This window comes from Chrysochloris asiatica, unplaced genomic scaffold (genome assembly GCF_000296735.1).
Source record: "Chrysochloris asiatica unplaced genomic scaffold, ChrAsi1.0 scaffold00134, whole genome shotgun sequence".
In the NCBI taxonomy this organism is placed as follows: domain Eukaryota; kingdom Metazoa; phylum Chordata; class Mammalia; order Afrosoricida; family Chrysochloridae; genus Chrysochloris; species Chrysochloris asiatica.
In genome coordinates this window covers 8995278-9018486 of record NW_006408652.1, presented here as the reverse complement: position 1 = coordinate 9018486, position 23209 = coordinate 8995278, and the positions used below count along the sequence as shown (strand labels likewise).

The 23209-nt window shown below is 43.1% G+C and overlaps 1 protein-coding gene and 1 pseudogene across 1 annotated transcript in view; one reads left to right on the top strand and one right to left on the bottom strand.

Annotated features, from left to right (window-relative positions):
- Nucleotides 1-23209, bottom strand: part of AFF2 (AF4/FMR2 family, member 2) — a 559120-nt gene that overhangs the window by 154311 nt on the left and 381600 nt on the right. The gene's annotated exons all lie outside the window — the stretch shown is intronic.
- On the top strand, nt 8006-23131 carry LOC102820433 (annotated as a pseudogene).

The window sequence follows — 23209 nt, the reverse complement described above, 5'->3', positions numbered from 1 at the left end:
TGAAATGGGTGAATATCAACCATTTCTTTTTGGTACAGTGACTCTGTGTATTCCTTTCATCTTCTTTTGATGTTTTCTGCATCATTCAATAATTTGCCCAGAGACTCTTTCAATACCACAAGTTGAGGTTTGAAATTTTTATTCAGTTCCCTCAGCTTGAGAAATGCTGAATGTATTCTTCCTTTTGGTTTTCTGACTCCAGGTCTTTGCACATTTCTTTATAATTACCAGACATAGTACCAGAAGATGAGCCCCTCAGCTTAGATAGCATTCAAAATGCACCTGGGGAAGAGCTGCCTCCTGAAAATAGATTTGACTGTGATAACGCAAATGGAGTAAAGCCCTCAGGATCTTCATTTTCTGATGGGGCACAATTAAAAATGAAGAGAAACAGCTGTAACAACCATTAATAATCAGAAGCTGGAATGCACGAATTACGAATCTAGAAAAATTGGAACTTGTCAAAAATGAAATGGAACGCATAAACATTGATATTCTGGGCACTAGTGAGCTGAAATGGACTGGTATTGGCCATTTTGAATCTGACAATCACATGGTTGACTATGCCGGGCATGACAAATTGAAGAGGAAAGGTGTTGCATTCATCATCAAAAAGGACATATCAAGATCAGTCATGAAATACAACGCTGTCTGTGATAGGATAATATCCATGTGCCTACAGGGAAGACCAGTTAATGCTACTATTCAAATTAATGCACCAACCACTAAAGCCATTGAAGATGAAATTGGTGAATTCTACCAACTACTTCAGTCTGAAACTCATCAAACATGCATTCAAGATGTAGTGATAATTGGTAGTGATTGGAATGTAAAGGTTGGAAACAAAAAGGAAGGATCAGTGGCTGGAAAATATGACCTTGATGATAGAAAGGATGTTGGAAATTGCATGATAAAATTTTGCAAGACCAATGACTTGTTCATTGCAAGTACCTTTTTTTTAAGCAACGTAAAAGATGGACCTCACCGGATTGAATAGACAGAAATCAAATTGACTACATCTGTAAAAAGGGATGGTGGGAAATCTCCCTATCAGCAGCCAATACAAGGCCAGGACAGACTATGGAACAGACCATCAATTGCCCATTTGCAAATTCAGGATGAAGCTGAATAAAATGTAACAAGTCCACGAGAGCCAAAATATGACCTTGAATATATCCCACCTGAATTTAGAGATCATCTGAGGAACGGATTTGATGCACCAGACACTAAAGACTGAAGACCAGAAGAGTTGTGAGATGACATAAAGAACATCATAGAAGAAGAGAGCAAAAAGTCATTAAGAAGAGAAGAAAGAAGGAAAAGATCAAAATGGATGTAAGAAGAGGCTCTGAAACTTGATCTCCAGTGTAGAGTTGTTAAAGCAAATGGAAGAAGTGAGGAGGTACAAGAGCTGGACAAAAAAATTCAAACAAACTGACAAGGAGGAAATTCATCTTTTGAGATGACAGGAATTGAGACAATCCCAGCTGCAAAGTACATGTGCTAGCATGTGAGACATGCTGGAAAGGAGGGAAATTAAAATGAACTAATATGGTGCAATTCAGTAAGCATTAAAAGAGTTACATACAGGATTATAGCTAATTCTGAGTTTTAAAACATATATTAAAGTAATTTAAACTGATTGGAAAATGAAGGCTAGTTAGTTAACAGTTATGATGTTTTAATTTATAATTTTGCTATGCTTTTTAAAAACCTATATTCGCCTTGTTTTCTGCCACATTTCCCTAACATGCTACTTATTTTGCCATTAGAGAAGTTCTAGTAAAAGGAAGGAGTTCTGGTGTGGCGCTGTAGCATAAGCACTGGACTGAGAGGCAGGTTTGAACTGCAAGGTTGGCAGTTCAAATCCACCAACTGCTCCTCAGAAGTCCTACACAGGCTCACCATGAGTGCAAACTAACTCAAGGACACTAATAGACAATCAAGTATAAGGAAGGATTGTTTTGTTAAGTGCCATTGAGTGGGTTTAGACTCATAGGGACCCTGTATAGGGTTTCCAAGGAGGGACTGGTGAGTTGAACCGCTGACTTTGCAGTTCAAACAGACCAGAACTGGGATTGTCCAGTGCTTATCCTGCAGTGTCACATCAAGGACAATAGAAGAGACATGAAAATGTTAAAGGATCTACTTCAATAGCCTCCAGGGTGTGAGGAGAAGCAGTAGGTGTGAGTGGAGAGGGTTCTGCTAGAAACCTGAAAACCTGGAATCTAGTCCCAGCGTCTGCTTTGCTGGATAGTGTGAAAGGTTAACGTTTTGGGCTGCTAACTAAAAGGATGGAGGTTCACCCAAAAAGGCCTAGAGGTCTACTTCTGAAAAATCAGTCACTATGCTTTGGAATTAACTCCACAGCAAATGGGTTAATGTGCTGGACTGCAAAATAGGTTTGAACTGCAAAGTTGATAGTTTAAGCTCACCCGCTGCTCCTTGGAAATCTTATACAGGGTCACTATGGGTCAGAACTGACTCGAGGGCACTTAACAGCAGCAACAACAACATCCTAATGACACTGGCAAGGTAGCTAATGCCTCAGTGACTCAGTTCCTCATTTTAAAGAGGAAGATGTTGCTTTTGCCCTGTCTACCTTCAGCATAGAGTCCTAGTGTGGCGCTGTGCGTTAATGCGCCAGACTGCAAAGCCGTTTGAACTGCAGGTTGGCAGTTCAAACTCACTAGCTACTCCTTGGAAACCCTATGCAGGGTCACTATGGGTCGGAACTGACTTGACGGCACTCAACAACAACAACGACCTTCAGCATGGCTGAGTAGCCAATATCCATGAGAGTGCTCTGGAATCGCAGGATGAATGCAATGTGTGTGCAGTGTGACTGCTAGCCACACAGGTGTTTTTTTTTTTTTTTTGACCAGAGTTTGTGGGGTTACTAAGTAGTAACCAGGCTACAGTCATTTCATGAGGATTATAGAGTCAGTGTGCTCTTCTCTTCACATCAGGGGTTGTTTTCTGGTAAAGACAATGCTCCTGTCTGGAAAGTTCTACCTGATTAGACCGAAAGCACTAACCCAGCGGTCACACAGCTTCTTCTCTGAATCTCTTGGGGTTGGTCACAAAGATGTTGGAACACTGAGATGGTAGTGGGTGGTAGCCACATGTGCAAGTCATATACTCACAACACATGTGTGTACACACACACTCCAAGACAGTCTGGGACTCACCCCTATCTTCTAGGTAACTTCTCTCTCAGCAGTCGCATGCTAGCTGCCCTCTCTGCCCCGCTCTGCTCCACCCTATGCCTCATGCCACGGGGGGGGGGGGGGGGGGTGTCTCTTTTCTTTTTCATTAATATTTGACCTTGAACTAGGAAAACCCTGGGGAACCTATTCCAGGTGTGCATTCTCTGTGATGGAGCATCATGAGAAATTATGTGCCCAGGGAGAAGGCACTTCTGTTATTTCAAGGGGTGTGTGTGAGCGGCTTCCTTTCTCATTACCAGTATTGAGCTGTTCTTGGTATCCTGCTAAGCATCAAATTTATTTCCTCAGGAGGGATGATGTAGCTAAGGATATGCTTATAGTTGCTCATTCATTAAATCTGGCTTCCTAAACATAAGAAGAACCCTGTCTTTATGGTATGCAGAGAATCCTTGTGCTGTATCTAAGCTGAGGTGACCTGGGACACATACTTAATTACTGAAGAATATAGAGCTATCACTCCCCCAAAAAATGAGAGAAAGGAAAGAAGGAAGGGAAAGATGAAAAGGAAAAGAAAAAAGAAACAAGGAAAGAAAAAGGAGGAAGGGATGAAGGACAGATGGAAGGAAAGAGAAAGGGAAGAAAAAGAGGAAGGAAAGGGAGGCTCTACTGGTGAGCTCAGTCCTCCATGGCACCCATGTTGTTATGTGCTTTCAAGTCAGTTCTGACTCATTGTCACCCTGTATAGGGTTTCCGAGGAGCTGCTGGTGAGTCTGAACTGCCGACCTTGTAGTTCAAATGATTTTGCAATCCAGCATATTAACCCACAGCACCACATCAGGACTCCATGTAATGATAATGTTGTTGTTTTTAAGTACCATGGAGTCAGTTCTGACTCATAATGACCCTGCACAGGGTTTCCAAGGCTGTAAATCTTTACGGGAGCACAATGCCTCATCTTTCTCCTGTGGAACAGCTGGTAGTTTTGAACTGCTGACCTTGAGGTTGGCAGCCCAACTCGTAACCGCTACGCTACCAGAGCTAATAGCTTGTACAAAATTCTTTGGTAAGATATTTCTGTCCTAGTGACTATATGAGTATATTCTTAGCTGCTTTACTAGTCCAACTGACACGTGCACTGTATTTGTAGAAAATTTAGAGAATCTATTTGGGCTTTTAAAAATACCACTTTCAGTTAGTTATATTCAGAGTCAAAACATTGTCACCATCAAATGTACCACTACATTGTACCCAGTACCTCCCAACCTTACTGAGTTCCCAAGAACCCAATTCAGTGTAATACTGTATGTTGACATGGTCACAGTGAGCACTTGGGTGGCCTTGGGATATTGTAGGCACTGGACTGATTTTACAAGGCTACATACTCAGGGACTGCTTTCGATTTGAATCAATAAGAATGCTGCCGGTCAAGTACAACATGTGTTTCTGTTAGCACTGCATTGAATGGTCTTTACACTACCTGTAAACTATTTTTCCCCCCTCTGGAATTCTACTAGCAGATACATCTAAGCTAGGTCTATGCAATACATTTCTTGTTCGAAAGGGAAAACACTATCATCCATATAATTTGCAAGTAACTGAGTGTTAGGAAGTATGGAAGCAAGACCGAGGAACAACTGATTACATTGGACATTTTAAATTTTGTTTTCCCTTTTTGTGCTTTTCACATGGTTGTTCTGTGAGACAGAGCTATGCTCTAACCTGTTGTTTGGTGCTATAGAGTCGGTACTGACTCACAGCGACCTTATGCACAACAGAATGAAACACTGCCTGGTCATGCACCAATCTTACAATAATTGCTATATGTGTACCCTAACCTAGTGGCCTATATTGGCAAAATGAATTGATTGCCTAAGTTCAAAGAGAATTTCCTTTATAAACGCAGAAACTCATCATTAGGATATTCAGATAGTCTAAAATCAATAACTCCAGAATTGGTTAAATCAATTAAAGAGGCATATACTCAGAGCATTTGCCTAAATATAAAAATGAATTGCTTAATTACAGCATTCAAATAGATTTTACCAGAGTGAAATGGTAAGAGGCAGTATAACCTTACAGGCTGAGGTTTCAGCTGACAGCATGCACACACAGCCAACCTGGCAGATTAAGAGGAGAAATGTCACTCAATGTTCATGCCACCTGGATGCCTACCTGAATTCCTGACTCGACTTCTAGGTGATACAACCTTTAGGAAGACACCACCCATTATTTTTGTAACCCTCTGGATGGGTACCTCTAGGTGATATGGGAACATCCTTTATTTGAACTGTAGGAAGCAAAACATATTCCGTACCCTTAGAATGCAGCCCTGGTATGGTGCTGTGGGTTAATGCACTGGACTGCAAAGTCAGCTTGAACCGCAAAGTTGACTGTTCAAGCTCACCAGCCGCTTATTGGAAACTCTATATAGGGTCGCTATAGGTCAGAATGGATTCGACAGCACTTAACAACAGCAATATCCTTAGATCATTGGGTTCCCCACATCTTTATTTAATTCTTGATTTCTAATATGCATTTGTATCTAGTAGGTCTGAGCTAGACATAATGTGTACCAAGAGCCCTAGTGGTACCGTGGGTTAGACATTGGGCTGCGAACCACAGGAGAACTTTGTTGGCAGTGGACTTGGTTTGATTTGGTGGTGTGGTGCACACAGCTAACTCACTCGTTCGCTGACTGAAAGATTGGTGGGTCTAGTCTATCTAGTGGTGCCTTGGTATCTGCTTCCAAAATATCAGCCACAGAAAATCCTCGGATGCACAGTTTTAGTCTGAAACACACAGGATCTCTATAAATTGAAATTTATTCCTTGATAACTGAGTATTGGTTTATACACAACGGGGGCAAAAGCAGAGATTGAAAGGAATGTGTTTCAGGTGGAGGATGTTGCATCTCGCACCTGATTGTCACTCAATCAATTTTTACCAGCAAAATGGTCACTACGTGAGGCAATATATGAGGCAATATATGTGAGCTTAAATGGACTGGTATTGACTATTCTGAATGAGACAGAACAATTATGCTGGGATTGACAATTTGAAGAGGAGTGGCATTTCATCTATTCTGAAGTTCAGTGTTGTCAGTGATAGGGTAATATCCATATTCCTATAAGGAAGACCAGTTACTATGATTATTAGTCAAACTTATATACCAACCTCCAAAGCCAAAGAAGTAAAATTATAAATGTTTTAACAATTTTGTCTTTCTAAAATTGATCAGGCATGCAATCAAGACATATTGATAATTACAGATGATTGGAATGCAAAAGTTGGAAATAAACATGAAGGTTCTGTAGCTGGAAAATATGGCCTTAATGATAGAAAGGATGCTGTAGAGCACATGACAGAATTTTGAATGACCAATAGCTTAGGCTTATTCATTGCAACATTACCTTTTTCAACAACCTAAATGGTGACTATACTCATGGACCTTACCATTATGGACTACACAGCAATCAAATTACCTACATTTGTGGAGAGAGATGATGGAGAAGCTCAATATACCAGTCAAAACAAGGCCAGAGGTCGACTACAGAACTAACCATTTGTTACTCCTATGCAAATTCTAGTTGAAGTTGAAGAAAATTATAACAAGTCCACTAGACCCAGGAACCCTGGTAGTGTAGTGGGTTATGAATTGGGCTGTAACTGCACTGTCAGAAGCTAGAAGCTACCAGCCACTCGGTGGGAGAAAGATGAGGCTTTCTGCTCCAGTAAAGATTTACAGCCTTAGAAACCCAAGACAGGGTTGCTATTAGCTGGAATCGACTTAATGACACAAAACAGGTACCAACACTAGAGCCAAAATACAAGCTTGAGTATATACCATCTGAATTTAGAGGTCATCTCAAGAACAGATTTGATGCATTACACACTAATGACCAAAGACCAGAAGAGTCATTGGATGACATCAAAGGAATTATACATGAAGAACACAAAAGGTTAGTTAAAAGACAGCAAAGAAAGGAATGACCAAAATGAATGTCAGAAAATACTCCAAAACTTGCTCTTGAACATAGAGTGGTGGTGGTACTGTGCTGTGGAGTTGGTTCCAACTCACAGCGATGTTGTATAGGGTATTCGAGGCTATAAATCTTTACGGTAGCAAAAAGCCTCATCTTTCTCCTGCGGAACAGCTGGTAGTTTTGAACTGCTGAACTTGCGGTTTGCAGCCCAATTCGTAACCACTATGCTACCAGAGTTCCTTTGAACATAGAGCAGCTACCGAAAATGGAAGAAATGATGAAGTAAAAAAATCTGAACAGAAAATTCCAAAGGGAAGGATGAGACGACCAAGTAAAGCCTGCAGTTAGAAAACCAAAAGGGAAGAACATGCTCAGCATTTCTCAAGTTGAAAGAACTAAACAAAAAATTCAAGCCTTGATCTGAAAATTGAACAACTTAAGAGTATCAAGAAAAAATTGGAAGGAATACACAGAGTCCTGGTCGACATTCAAACAATCTGGAATTTAGCATATGATCAAGAATTGATGATGTGCGCGGAGACCCGGGCCTGGTGTTCTCACACCAGCCTAGCCCCATGGCCCTCCAAGCCGCCCGGAACATGCTCGGCACCCACCACCCCCCGCCCCGCGGCTCTAGAGGCAGATCTCTTTCCCCCTCCCTCCCCCCCCCCCCCCCCCCCCCCCCCCCCCCCCCCCCCCCCCGCGTCCCGCGCACGAGCCCTCCTCCCCCCCCCCCCCCCCCCCCCCCCCCCCCCGGCAGGGAGCGGCCAGATAGAACAGAGGATGAAAGGCTGATACTTGGACCAGCAAGTGCCCTACACCTTCTGCAGCAAATCTCTGAGCAAAGCGCTGATGGTCCCACAGGGGAAGCTCATGGACCAGGGCTCATTGCCACCCCTCGATTCTGAAGATCTCTTGCAGGATCTAAGTCACTTCCAGGAGACGTGGCTCTCGGAAGCTCAGGTCCCAGACAGTGATGAGCGGTTTGTTCCTGATTTCCATTCAGAAAACTTAGCTTTCCACAGCCCCACCACCAGAATCAAGAAGAAACCCCAGAGTTTCCGCACAAACCCGGCCCTGTCTTGCAGCAGGAAGCCGCCACTCCCCTACCACCATGGCTAGCAGTTTCTTTACCCCAGTGCCTATGCAGCCCTTTCCCAGGACAGAACAACAGAGTTTCTTAAGGTCTTCTGGCACTTCTCAGCCCCACCCTGCTGGCCACGGGTGCCTTGGGGAGCACAGTTCCATCTTCCAGCAGCCCTCAGACATTTACCACTCCTTCACATCCTCTCAGGGAGGGGGCCGGGAGCCCCTTCCAACCCCCTACCAACACCAGATATCAGAGCCCTGTGTTCCCTACCCCCAGCAGAGCTTCAAACAGGAATACCAAGAGCCCCTGTATGAGCAGGCTTGTCAACCACCAGTGGGCCCCCGGTGGGGTAAATGGGCACAGGTACCCAGGGGCGGGGGTGGTGATCAAACAGGAACAGATGGATTTTGCCTATGACACAGATGTCCCTGGATGTCCATCAGTGTACCTTCACACAGAGGGTTTCTCTGGGTCCTTCCCAGGTGATGGGGCCATGGTCTATGGCTATGGAAAACTTCTGCGACCATTCCCAGATGATGTCTGCGTCGCCCGTGAGAAATTTGAAGGTGACATCAAGCAGGAAGGGATTGGGGCATTCCGAGAGGGGCCGGCCTACCAGCTCCGGGGAGTCTTGCAGCTAGGGCAGTTTCTGGTGGCCCTGCTGGATGACCCATCAAATGCCCACGTCATTGCCTGGACGGGCCAGGGAATGGAATTCAAACTAATTGAGCCTGAGGAGGTCGCCAGGCTCTGGGGCATCCAGAAGAACTGACCAGCCATGAATTATGATAAACTGAGCCGCTCACCATCATTCAATTGCATCAATTCTTCCTCAGCCTTCACATACATATGAGGCTATTGAAAATACCATGGCTTGGGGTCAGGCACGGCTCAGTTTTCAAAGCACAGTAAAGTAGAGGTTCAGTGAAATAGCGGAAGACCCTCACAGAGATTGTGGGGGTTGACACAGTGGCTGCAACAATGGGTTCAAACATAAGAAAGATTGCACACAGAAAGCAACAACTTTACAGCAACTCACAACAGTAACTAATGATTCTGGAATGGAGTCCGAGAGGCCTGAGCACTGGGCCCTGTGTGTGAAAGAGTGATAGAGCTCTCTGGAGAAAGAGGTGTGGTCTTGGCCCAGGAACATCTAGACCCATCTGGAAACTGAACATGAAGTTGTTTTGTCGCATAACCCAAAAAAGAAAGTCAGAGTATCATTGACAAGGTTAAGTTCCCATTTTGTTCTCTTGCAGAAGACTCGTACCTCTCTGTACCTTCTTCATTCCCCATGCCACTACTGCCTAGCTCCATCTTTATTATCTCTCCTGTGAACTCGTGCTACCGAATCCTCACTGGTCCACTGTTGTCCCTAGTCTTTCCACTTTTACACAGGCTGTAGATTAATCTTCCAAAGGCTTCACTTTGACCATGCCGCTCTCTTTCTTGGACTCCTTCATGACTCCCCATTGTTTATTGCATTACATCTCAACTTCAGTCACTCTGCCATTAAAGACCCTGCCATTTGAATAGGTCCTACTTAACTCTGCATGTGTGTTTCACTAACATGGCAACAGTTGGGGGGTTTTAAGTGTCTTGCCCAAAGATGACATGATAACAGGATTTAGTAGTATGTACATGGAATTCAGGCTTGCCTGCTTCCCATAGAAGGGCTATATTGCTGGATGGTATTGTTATGTTGTTGTGAAGTGTTGTCGAGTCAGTTCAGACTCACAGTGACCCTGTATAGTGTTGCCAAGGAATGACTGGTTGGTCTGAACTGCTGACCTTGCGGTTAGCAGTCCAGCACTTCTCCTATAGTACCACACCAGGACAAGATAGAAAACTCTTTAACAAGATTTATTTGTTAACTGGCAACGTCCTGGATACTAAAGTTTTGGTTTGTTGTAACTTAATGACAGTGCTGATGGCGTTGTAGGATAGCACTGGACTGCCAGTTGTTCCATGGGAGAAAGATGAGGCTTTTTGGTCCCATAAAGATTTACAGCTTTGGAAATCTTATACAAGGTTGCTATGTGTTGGGATTTACTTGAAAGTGCCTAACAAGATCAATGATGACAAATGTAGTGTCTCTGTGAAGAAGCACGTTTCACCCACAAAGATCATCTGTTAACACTAACTATTCTTTCTCAAAATGGAAGGACTATAGAGGTACCAGACAGGGCAGCTAATATTGACTTCCCACTGGAAAGGTCACTGTTAAGTGACACTTGTTCACTCTGTACTTCTGGGTTTGTGGATTTGAACATTCAATTTTCTTTTCTTCAGCCAACCCGAGCCATGATACTCATGATGCTGAGGGGAGGAGGCACCTCACAGGCTGACAAGTGGTGTTTGGTGGGAGACAGTCAACAGCTAGTAGAGGCTCTCTCCCCTATGAAAAAAATGGAAAGAGTCTTTTTAGCTCATGGTAAGTAACCAGTGATGTAGGGATTCCAAAACCTAAATGGGAGCAAATTCTGCTAATGCAACTTTATCATTAGTATCCCAGTGGGTTCAAGGTGTTCTGTCCCTTTCTTTACCAGTTACAGTGGAGATGATTCCTATGTGTGTCAGAGTAGAACTGTGCTCGACAGGGGTTTCAATGGCTGACTTTGGGGAAACAGAAAGGCAGAATTTGCTTCAAAAGCACAGGACCAAGTAGTGTTTTGTTCTGTTGTAAATAAGATTGCTGTGAGTCTGAACCAACTCGATGGCACCTAATAACAACAAAAGGACAAAGTAGTCCCTGGGTGGTGTCAATGGTTGACGGCATTCTGTTGCGCTCACTATGTCAATCCATCTCTTTGAGGGTCTTCCTCTTTTTCACTGACCCTCCACTTTACCAGATATCGTGTCCTTCTCCAGAGACTGGTTCCTTCTGATGACATGTCCAATGTGTGTGAGTTCCTCTTTACTAAGGAGCATTCTGGCGGTACCTCTTCCAACATAGATTTGTTCATTCTTCTGGAAGTCTATGGTTTATTCAACAGACTTCACTAGCACCATGAATTAAAGGACCTTTTAAGTCCTTTTAGAGCTTGTTGTATTGTGTAAGTAGATTGTTGTTGTTGTTGTTAAGTGCCGTCGAGTCAGTTCCGACCCATAGCGACCCTGTACAGGGTTTTCGAGGGTGTAAATCTTTACAGGAGTAGAAAGCCTCATCTTTTTCCCGTGGAGTGGCTGGTAGTTTCGAACCGCTGACCTTAAGGTTCGCAGCCCGATTCATAACCACTACACTACCAGAGCTCCTTATTATACCCATCTTTATCCAAATACCAAAAAAGATCAAACCCACAGCTATGAGTCCATTCAGACTCATAACGACCCTACAGCACAGAGCAGACCTGCCATTTGTACCATCCAGAGTCTTTATGGAAGCAGACTGTCACATCTTTCTCCAAGGAATCATTTGGTTCTTAGCCAAACTCTTAGCCACTGCCAACTGACTTCTCTGTACCTCAGTGTCCCTAATGGCAAATTCAGCAGCTGGAATAAATATCCTCCATGATCATTTTTTAGCATATTTTAAAGTCCTTAGATGTAATGCACACACACATTAGTATTGAATTTCATGTGCTGTTGTTGCTAAGGGTTGTGAAGTCGGTTCTGACTCATAGCGGCTCTATATGAGGTTTCGGAAACTTTAAATCTTTTTTTCCCCCGGAGCAGTTGGCAGACTTGAACTACAGACCTTGTGGTTCACAGTACAGTTCTCATCATATGGAGTCACCGCATTCCCCTTAATTTTATACACACATGCATAAATCCTCCTGGTGTGGCACTGTAGGATCAGCACTGGACTGTGAACCAGAAGGTTGGCAGTTCAAACCCACCAGATGCTCCTCAGAAATCCCAAACAGGGTCATGATGAGTGAGAACCGACTTGACAGCCCTTAACAACAACAATAATACACAAGCACAAGATGTATTTGTTTCAGGGCTTAATATGGAACCAAGTCTATCTTTATTAGCAAGGGGCGCATTTGAGCACCTGTATGTTTTCTTTTAGTCTAATGTTTCAAATTTGCTCCTCAGCTACTCTGTGAAAATACAGATTTATGAGTCAGAGCCCTGGTATGGCGCTGTGGGCTAATGTATCAGATTGTAAAGTTGTTTGAACTGCAAGGTTAGCTGTTCAAGCTCACCAGCCACTCCTTAAAAACCCTATACAGGGTCGCTATGGGTCGGAATCGACTTGATGGCACTTAACAACACCAACAAAATGAGTCAGAACTGACTCGACAGCACTTAACAACAGCAACAAACACATTTTGGAAAGACCTACTTTTTAATCTGCCTATCCACTTGTATATAAGGAGCTCTGGTAGCGTAGTGGTTACGAATCGGGCTGCTAATCTCACGGTCAGCAGTTCGAAACTACCAGCTGTTCCGCAGGAGAAAGATGATGCTTTGTGCTCCCGTAAAGATTTACAGCCTCAGAAACCCTGTAGAGGATCGCTATGAATCGGAACCAACTCTATGGCACCTAACAACAACAATCCACTTGTATATTTGAAAGGTTCATCTTGGTTTGATAACCACTCTCAAATTTGGACAGCTGTCTGGTAGGCTTAGCGTACTTAGGCTCTTTGCTCTGTGTGAAGAAATAAGAAAAGTGAATATGGCTGCTGAACATTAAGACGGAGTCGACCTTCTCTTCAGGATTTCAGACAGTGTCCTTGGGGTTGTCAAACTGAAGACGACAGATATTTGGAATGCGAGTGAATGTGCCAACCCCCCATAAGCTTTTCAAAGCCAGCATACACATTTCAAAATTTGGCATTTTCAGCTTGGCAAAGGGGTTTATTACACAGCTCTAAGTATATAACAGAACTCTGATGAAAGTCAAGACTTGGAAACTTCCAATAAACCTAGGCACACACAAGGTGCATTTCTTGGAGATTCCTTACTAATGCTACCTGTAAGATTCTCACACTGCGTATCTGCAATGCTGGAAACTATCCCACCCAGGACAGGTTTCCACAAGGCTTCCAGGCTAAGACAGACTAAGAAGAAAGGCCTGACAATCTTCTTCAGACAATTAGCCAATGACAGTGGTATAGATAGCCACAGAACATATTAACCTCACTTCATTTGGAAATGTTAACAGACAACATTTCATTGCATTGTACATAAGGCCATTACAAGTTGGAGCTGAATTAATGGTAGTTAACAACAACAACTTATTAATATCAAGAGCAAGCCTCCAGGCTCCAACCATGGGTTTGGGAACAAATTGGGAATTGACATTCCTGGACAAAACAGAGGTCACTGCATGGTACAAATGGTTTGTACTCATCGAGTAACTGAAAAGTTAGCAGTTCAAATTCACCCAGCATCGCCATGGAAGACAGGCTTGGCTGAGTCTGTGAAGCACAGCTGTTGTCTCTTGTCCTAAGCACATGGGGTCGTCAAGAGTTGGCAATAGGTTTGGTGTGGACAAAACTGGGAGTGGACTGAGAATTAAGAGAGGTCCAAGACTGTCTAGACACATCCTCCAGTGCAGGGACAGTGACAAAGGCTGCCTCTTCGTCAGGCTCTTCCATTCCAAACTACTTGGTAACTCTAGTTTCCCAGAGGAGGCTGCTCTACCCCCACTGCCATATCCTTTTGTGGCCAGATATGGGCTCCATGCTCCATGCAGCCTGAAAGGGCATACTCAGCCCATCATGCATGAGCACTGTCTAGTATGAACTAACAGACCTTACTCGTTTGGGTCTCCATCTGGTCAAGGGCAAGAAGCTCACCCTTGCTGGGATCTAACTTAAGGTTATTGCGAGAAAAGTGCTAAGCAAGCGAAATGGCCAATGGCTTTGCAATTGAAATGCTTTGGGAAAGATCACTCATAAACTGGAGTGGACATTAGTCCGTTTTTGGTTATTAACTGTGGAAAGCACAGCATGTGAAAACACTGTGCTGCTATGTATCTCAGTGTGCTCCAGGCATTCTATTCTATGGCTATTACAAGGCAAAATATTTGGTACTAAAAGAAGGAGGCCTAATTACAATGAAAAATTCCTCATGCGGGTTTCTAAACAGTCACAGGCTTGCCTCGAGCATATTAAAAATCCCATCATACAAGCCCTAAGCAGTTTCTTATTAATCTAGTCTCTATGCTAATACAACCAAATGGGAAACACAATCTTGGGAATATGAAGGCCAATGTTATTCTATTAACCTGATATGTTATCCTATTTACTTTCCTGTCTTTAATGAATAAATTAAAATGTCCTCTCATCCTCTTAATTGCTCACTAGTTTGAGTATGACAATGCCCAGATTTTATATAGCTACAGTCTGCAGCCTTCACAGCCCAAATTCTATCATTTTCCAGAGGATTTCAATGAAAGGCAATGACAGATAAACTGTTTACATTCAAAGACTCTATCAAAGTTATTTTGCACCTGGTTTCATCCTAATCCATCTGCTGTTTCCATAGCACTGACAGACTGACCCCTCGTGCTGTGTGTGCTGTATTGATGTCATTACTGAAGAGGCCTTCCCCAGCCTTACTGCTGATAACAAAGTAAATGAAAATGTAGAGAACCTTGGGGAGGTAACTTGTTCAGCATGATGAGGGAGAACCGTGGCTACAAAAGAGAAAGGAATACGTTCACTATAGTAGAATGACTTTAAAAGAGCCAGCTGTTAGCCAGCATAATATTTATTGCATCTGTGTCATTGTTGCTGCATGCCATCGAGTCAGTTCTGACTCATAGCAATGCTGCAGAGGGTAGCGGCTGGTGGGTTTGAACTGCCAACCTTACAGCTAGCGTTCCAGAGCTTGTCCTACAGTGTCACATTAGCAAACTTTAAACAGAAGAGCAAGCTTAAATGTTACTTGGTGTTGCAGAAGAATGTTAAAGGTACCATGAACTGCCAGAAGAACAAACAAATCTGTGTAGGAAGAAGTACAGCCAGAATGCCCCTTAGAAGCCAGGAGAGCGAGACTTCTCTCATCTTTTGGACATATCAACGGTAGGGACCAGTCCCTAATGAAGGACATCATGCTAGGTAAAGTGGAGGGTCAGAGAAAAGAGGAAGGCCTCCAACGATACAGATTGGCAGAGTGGCAGCACCGATGAGCACAGGTTGAACAAGTGTGAGGTTGGCCCATGACCAGGCAGTAGCTCATTCTGCTGTGCACAGGGTCATTATGTGTTAGAACCGACTTAACAGCACCTAACAACAACTGTGCTTTGAAGGAGCCCTAGTGACACAGTGGGTTAAGTGTTGGGCTGCTAACACAAAGATTGGTTGTTAGATCTCACCAGTGGCTTCACAGGAGAAAGACGAGGCAGACTGTTCCTGGAAAGGTGACAGCCTTGGCAACCCTATGGAGCAGTTCTATTGGGTTGGTATGAGTCAGAATTGACTCGATGGCAGTTGGGTCACTATGCTGTAAAAGTTCAATGTACATCACAAAGTAGAAGGAGCCTGTCTGCAAGCTGCCAGAAATGTTCAGATTTTCTGCTCCCAAGGGAATTATCTTAAGTGCAATTAGCAAATCACAGCCTAGCCAGTATGTCTAGCCAATAAGAAGAACAAAACACAAAACACAAAACCCAATCCCCAAAGTGGGATCACAGTAACACAACAGCAACAGCAAAACTCCATATCAAGAACCTGGTTTCAATGCATGCTGTTTGCATGTGATATAATTAGAGATCTGCAGACAAGAAAGAAAATATCGAGGTGGCAGGGAACAGCTAAGACCCTTTCTTCCTGCAAATGTTAATATACTCAAGCTGCAGTTCGGCTACCAGTATCGATGCGCCTCTGGTTGAAAAGTCCCCACAGCTCCAGCAATGTGCTTTGAATTAAGTGCACGTTTCAAAGGGTAGCAGAGCATTCCTTAGGCAGAAAAAGGAAGATGATCAGGTCCAATAAAATTGGGTACACTGGAGCTACTTACTTACCATCAGGGATCCAGCCACAATTCATTACAATGCCTTTGTGCTCACAGTACATTCAAATTGTTCAGCTCTGCCTTTAAAGTGCCCACCTATCATTCCATGCTTTATCTAGACTCCTTTAACTGAATCTGGTCACTAATTAAATATTGCCAGTCATAGTACCCATTTCCAGAACTTCAAACTGGGCAGTATTAAGTCATCTAAGGTTTCCGTCTAAGTCACATTCCTAACAAGATGGTATCAATATTAAAATGTCCTCGGGTCATGTGGAAGGAAACCTATTGCTTTGATGACCTTTCCACTTCTAAAGTCTTCTGCTTTTAATGTCAATCTGAAATGATTGAGCCCCGAGAGCTCCAAGGCTAGATCAGAATCAAACCGTGATTCCGCACCCCGGCATCGTTGGCCACCCTGACACACGAGGCAAACAGACGGCCTGCTCAGTTTTGTGGAAATCAAACATCCTGGTATCATTCAGTGAAACATGAAGCAGATGTTTACCTGGTCCTGTGAATTTGTGCTGGAGGGGAACCTAGAGTTTGGCCACCATATATTGCAGAAGAAGCCATTGGGATAGGTCAAATGGTGGGTAGCTTAAAACTTTAAAACTGTCAATACCATTTCTTTGTTAAAAAAAACATTCGAGACTGATTAGGCTGCTTATATTGAAAGAGAAGCACAAGGTCTATATCTTTAGATCTTTTATTGAACTGTAAGCACAGCATCAATAACTGCTTCTCAGCTGTAAATGAAAATTGATTCCAGGTTTAAACCCTCATTTTCAGGGGTGCCATTAATCCTGAGAAACATAAGAAGAAAAATTTGACTGAGAGGAAAACCAAAGGCTCTGTGCTCTGAGCTGGGAGCACGCAGACAACACGACACATACTCACTGCTGAGATGCCTGTCCAAGTGGCCCAGGCAGCTCCCACCAAACCCCTGAGAGCTCATCACAGCACTGCCTGCCTGGTGACTGGCTCGAAGCTGGCAATGCAATGAGAGCGCAGTGTAGAAAGCCAGGGTTAGACTTCCATCTAGGATGCAAAAAGTGGCAGCTGAAATGTGCGAATGCAGGCAGCTGGGTAATGGACATCATGCAGCCCCCAAACTAAAACTATGTTGGTGATATCCAATTTAAGAAAGAAGAACATATTACAACAAATGTGTGTATGCAGATGCTAAGCATAAAGCGGAGTCCCTGGGCAGTACAGTTAAAGCACTTGGCTGCCAACCAAAAAGTTGGAAGATTGGAATTCTCCCAGAGGTGCCGGGGAAGAAAACCCTGACAGTCTACTTCCCAATCGTACTCTGACATGAACGGGGTTGCCATGAGTCAGAGACAACCCGGTGACAATTGGTTTTATTGGTGAAGGTAGAAGAAGGATGGTGCAAAAGGTTCAGCTTCTAACAGAGAGGCTGGAAGTACAAATCTACTCAGCGGTGCACTGAGAGAAAGGATTTATGAGAGATGAGCATTTCTGGGAGGGAAAAAAAAAATCAGCACAGTTTGACTCTGACACACATGGGACCATCATGAGTCAGAACTGAGTCTATGGTAACTAGGAGGGTGGTAGGTGAGTAAGTACAAAGCACCACAGCCAATTCAAACATGGTTCTGGAACATCACAATGTTCAATATCGACTACAATGGTTATTTCTTTCCCACTCAGTGGGAACTCCGGAGAGAGAAACAAGGTGAATTCAGAGTCCCAGCAGACCATTAAACCCATCTACAGAGGCTAGAAAAGAAAAGGCAAGAATTGCAATCAAAAGGCATGACTCAATTCTCCACCCACACCATCCTTTGAAGAAAAACCTCTTTGGGCGACATGCAATTAATGAAATTTTCCTGGAAGACTTAGTACAGAGCCATTGGCAACTCTGCCTTTCTTCCTGGGACCCTGGTTTAAAACTCACCAGGGATATGGGGGGGGGGGGGAGAGGAGAGCTTGCTCATATCCTTGAGGAATCAGTTAGGATACTCAATCTAGTTCCTAGCAGATGTCTAAAAGATGTCAAGGCCAAAAGTCACCTATTTACCTATGCACACCAAAGAGGAGACCTCTAGCTAACATGAACAAGGGCCACAAAGAAGAATAACTATTTTTGCAGTACTTATAGATTTCAAAGCATTTTCTCGTACATTATCTTCATTTGGTCCCATATATATACTGCTATGAGCTAGTGAAAACTAGTTTATTGGTGAGAATCCTAGTTTATTGGTGAGAGACCAGAAACTTAGAGACACTGAATTTACTGGCCCAATGTCATATAGCTACCAGGTGACAGAGGTGGCTTTTTCATTTCAAATGTCCTGCTTTGATTAAGTACAATGACACTTGCTGATGGGCATTCCTTATGAGAAACCGGAAAGCATTCAGTATCTACCAGCTAAAACAATACAAGGCTATATAGACTCTTACTGCTTGTAGTGGGCGATGGTGGCTCAGTGGCAGAATTCTTGCCTTCCATGCTGAAGTCCCACGTTCCATTATGGCAAATGCATGTCATGTGTAGCACCATCCTCTGTCCACACTGGCGTGCAAGTTGCTATGATGTTGGAAGTTATGCCACCAGTATTTCAAATATCAGAGCCCCAATGAGATGGACTGACAAAGTGGCTGTAACAATGGGCTCCAACATAATTGTAAGGATGGGGCGGTACCATTTGATTGCACACAGGTTTGGAATGAGTTGAAACTGACTTAACAGCATGGTAACAACAGACAGAGCAGGAGAAAAGCTCAAAATTAAACTAAAACCAAAAACAAAACAGACCAGGCTTACTAGTCAGATACAGACTAGTGGAACCCCAAGAGTATGGCCCTTCACACGACACTGAGGAATGCATACAATAGAATAACCAACCATTCAAGGTCAATAGGGCAGCATTTATCCGAGGATAAAGTTCAGAAGGGATAAACAGAAGGAAGACTGGAAACAAAAAACACAGGAAGGAAATGGAATAACTGTTCTTACACTGAGGGGATTGCAATCACTGAGAGGAAATGATATGATGTGTTGAATATAAAACTGATTATACATTCTATAAACTTTAACTCAATTCGCAAAAACAAAAAAAAGTTAAAAAAAAGAAAGAAAGAAAACCGTATGGTCCCAGGGTAGCACTAGCCGTTTGCAATCATAACCTAAGAGGTCAGTGGTTCAAATCCATCTAGTGGCACCATGGAAGAAAAGGATGGAAGAAAGTATGGACTGCACAAAAGATTGAGTGCCAGCCTTTAAAAACCGTGTGGACCGCCATCGTTCAATCCACAACTGATCATGGCGATAGCATAGGACCGGACAGAACTTGGTTCTTTTGTATAAGGAGTTGCCATGATTTGGAACATAACAACAACATTATTAGTAATAATGATGATGATAATAATCATTCAAAGTGGTGAGAAGTTAGTAGATGCTAAGCATACTCTCTAGTGCCTTTTCAAGTCTGAATTCACTCACTTAAACATTGAAACCTCAGCGTAACCCAATGAGTTTGATGCTAATGCTGACTCCATTTTCTCAGTTCTTTGGTCTTTTGCCCAAGGTCACGTGCTTGTCTAATCTATGCCTCTCTGACTATACACCAGTGCTCTCACCTGCCATTTACACCTTAGAATCCCACTTAGACCTGATTCCCACTAGATCCAGTGAAGAAAGCGAAATGCATTGAGCAGTGGAGAGAAAACACACAATCTTTGAACAATTATTTTCACAGTAAATCACTATTCTCTCTACATCAAAACAAAGTGCATATGTGGTTGGGTAACTGCAACTTTCAAGAGTGAATAGAAGGTGAAGTAGTTTTGATAAAAATGTGTTCTTATAACTCAGAGTCCCCATGGTTGACCACTGGGCATCTTTGTTGTTTTTACTGTTAAGTGCTGTGGAGTTGGCTGTAACTCATAACGATCTTGTATGGGATTTCTGAGGCTGTAAATCTTTACAGGAACAGAAAGCCTCATCTTTTTCCCACAGAGCAATTGGTAGATTAGAATTGCTGGCCTTGTGGTTAGCAGCCCAACTCATAATCCACTAAGCTACCAGGAATCCTATTTGCCTTGAAAACTCTATGTGGCCATTTTACTCTGTCCTAGGAGCTCTGATAGTGTAGTGGTTATGAATCAAGCTGCTAACCTCAGGGTCAGCAATTCGAAACCAAAGCTGTTCCACAGGAGACAGATGAGACTTTCCACTCCCGTAAAGATTTACAGCCTCAGAAACCCTGTGGAGGGTCACTATGAGTCAGAAACAACTTCAAGGCACATAACAACAACAACAACATGGCACTATGGGTTAATGTGCTGGACTGCAAAGTTGGTTTGAACTGCAAGGTCAGTGGTTCAAACTCACCAGCTATTCCACTCTATGGCACTTAACAACAACAATAAAAGGGTTGCTATAGGGCTCCCGGGGTGGTGCTGTACATTAAGCACTGGGCTGCCAAGGGCAAGGTAAGCAGTTCAAACCCACCGCCACTCCTTGGAAATCTTATACAAGGGTGGTACAAGTAGTAACTGACTGGATGGCTTATGACAACAGCAATGCAAAGATCACTAAGAGTCAGAAAAAGGAACGCCCCCAGCGTCTAGCAGTTCTAAGAGTATGAGGCCTTGTGGTTGGTTAGCAGTCTAGTACTTATCCTACAGCAACATACCAGGACAGCATATTTAATCGGTATGTTATAATTTCCCCCTTGCAGCCTCATGTTCCATTTACCTACAGGAAGGACTAATGTTCAGCATTTCAACACATCTTAATTGCTCTGCTGATGTCTCTGCGCCCGACCTGTAGGTTGCTGTGGAAGGTGGTGATGGTAGACTGGGGAAAACCAAGGCTGTTCTGATTTCTAAGACACTCACTTGTGGCTGAAATGCCAAATAAGAATACATACTGATCCTGTATCTCATATACACACATGCATTCAAAATATATCTCTTAGAACTCTTCATGTTCTAAAAACAAAGCCTAAGGTCTTAGGAACTTGTTGGAAAAGACTTTGTTAATACTCGCTACATTTGACAATCTGAATCTCCTCTACTGAGTCTGTTTGCAATGCTTATAGAGGAGATGATTTGGGGAAATCTCTAGAAAGTGATTGGCCTATTTTAGTGGACTCAGGCTATATGTGAATGAATGTAGCTACTGGGTTTGAACAAACTGTCTGTCTAACCATAACATCTCAAATCAACAGCGTGCTCTAGTTTCCTGGGCACACCATGTAAAGGACCTATATATTTGTATGTTTGTCCTCCAATAACCTTGTCATGAATAGAACAATTTTGAAATTCTATTACTTAGATGGGAAGTTCAAGCTTACCTCCCAGATTTGTTGGGAAGTTCAAATAAGACAGAATGCCCAACTCAGAACCTGAGGCAGAACAAGCAGGGGCTCCACAAATGGGAGCTCTCAGCATTCTCCCATGTCCTGATATTGTTCGAGGTATGACGGTGCCACTTAGAAGCTGAAGGAATAGAATCATATTATCCATGAGGCACTGTAGTGTCTCACCTTAAACAATGGTTTTGGTGGTTCCTCAACAACTTGAAAATGGAACTGCCATGTTGTTGTTAAAGTGCCATTGAATCTGTTCTGACTCATTGAGACACTGCATAGGGTTCCCAAAGAGAAGATGGTGGGTTTGAACCACCAATCTTGAAGATAGCAAACCAGAGTTTATACTACAATCCAATCCAAGAATTCCACTCCTAGGTACGTATCCAAAAGAACTGAAAGTACGTTAAAGTTCACTGCAAAATTATTCATAATAGCCAGGAGGCGGAAACAACCCACATGTTCATCAGTGGATGAATGGATAAATACAATCGGGTATATACATATAGTGAACCAGTCCTCAGTCATAAGGAGACATGAAGCCCGGATACAATATGGATGAACCGTGAAACCATGATGGTGAGTATAAGAAGCTGGTTGTAAGAGAGCACATTCATATGAAATGTCTAGAATAGGAAAACTCATTGAGACAGAAGAAGGGAACACGAAGTGACTGCTTACTGGGGATGAGATTTCATTCTGGGGTGATGAAAAGTTCTGGAACTACACAGAGCTGATGGTTGCACACAGCCTGTTAGTGAACTAAATGCCACAGGATCAGTCCCTTTAAAATGGTTGAAATAGTGAATTTCACCAAAACTAGAGATAAAGAAAAAGAGCCATGTTGGCATAGTGGTTAACCACATGGCTGTTAATGGAAATGTCAGTGGTTCAAATCCACCAGCCACTTTTCAGGAAGCAGCTGAGGCAGTATGATTTTACTAAAATGTACAGGCTTGGAAAGCCTCTGGGGCCAATCTACTGTGTCCTATAGTATCACTGAGATTCAGAATCGACTCGACTACAATGGGGTTTGGTGACTGAGCTAAACGAAAATGATTTCAACTCAGACCTCCTGGAACAGGACTGAGAGGCCTCATGAAGCTGCCATTGCTGCTTCTGTCCTTTCCAAATCAGGAAGTCTAGTCTCGTCGGAAATGCTGAAAACACACACTTCTGCCATTTTCTTTGGCTGTAAGGACTGCAAATATTTGTAATGCAAGATTGTAAGGGCAGCAGCAAGTTTTATGCCAGATGTCTTTTGCCTGAAGGCTCCTGCAAGCTGGGAGATGATGTTGGGTATTGATGCTCAGCTGGTTCTAAAGGGCTGTATGTGGGAAAAACGAATGGAGCAGATATACTTATGCCTCTCAGTGGAGTCGCATAAGGAAGAGTTACACTTCGCCCAAGACAATACTTAGTCCAAGAGAAGGAAAACCAATTTCTATTGTTCATTGATGACCAATTTTTGTGAGTGGAAAATGGGGAAGGGTGAGAGTGGATGAAAGCAATTTTAAAGGGCTCAGACTCTCTGTACTATAGCTTTAATGAAAGCATGAGCCAATTCAATGTATTCCAGAACACTATGCATATTTTTGCTTTTTTGTTCTTTCTAAAGATCAGAGATGAAGCAGGCTCCTAGATGTCAAAACCATCCCAGTTCCTTTCACTCCCTCCCATTAAGGCCCCAAACCAGGCCCTAGGACA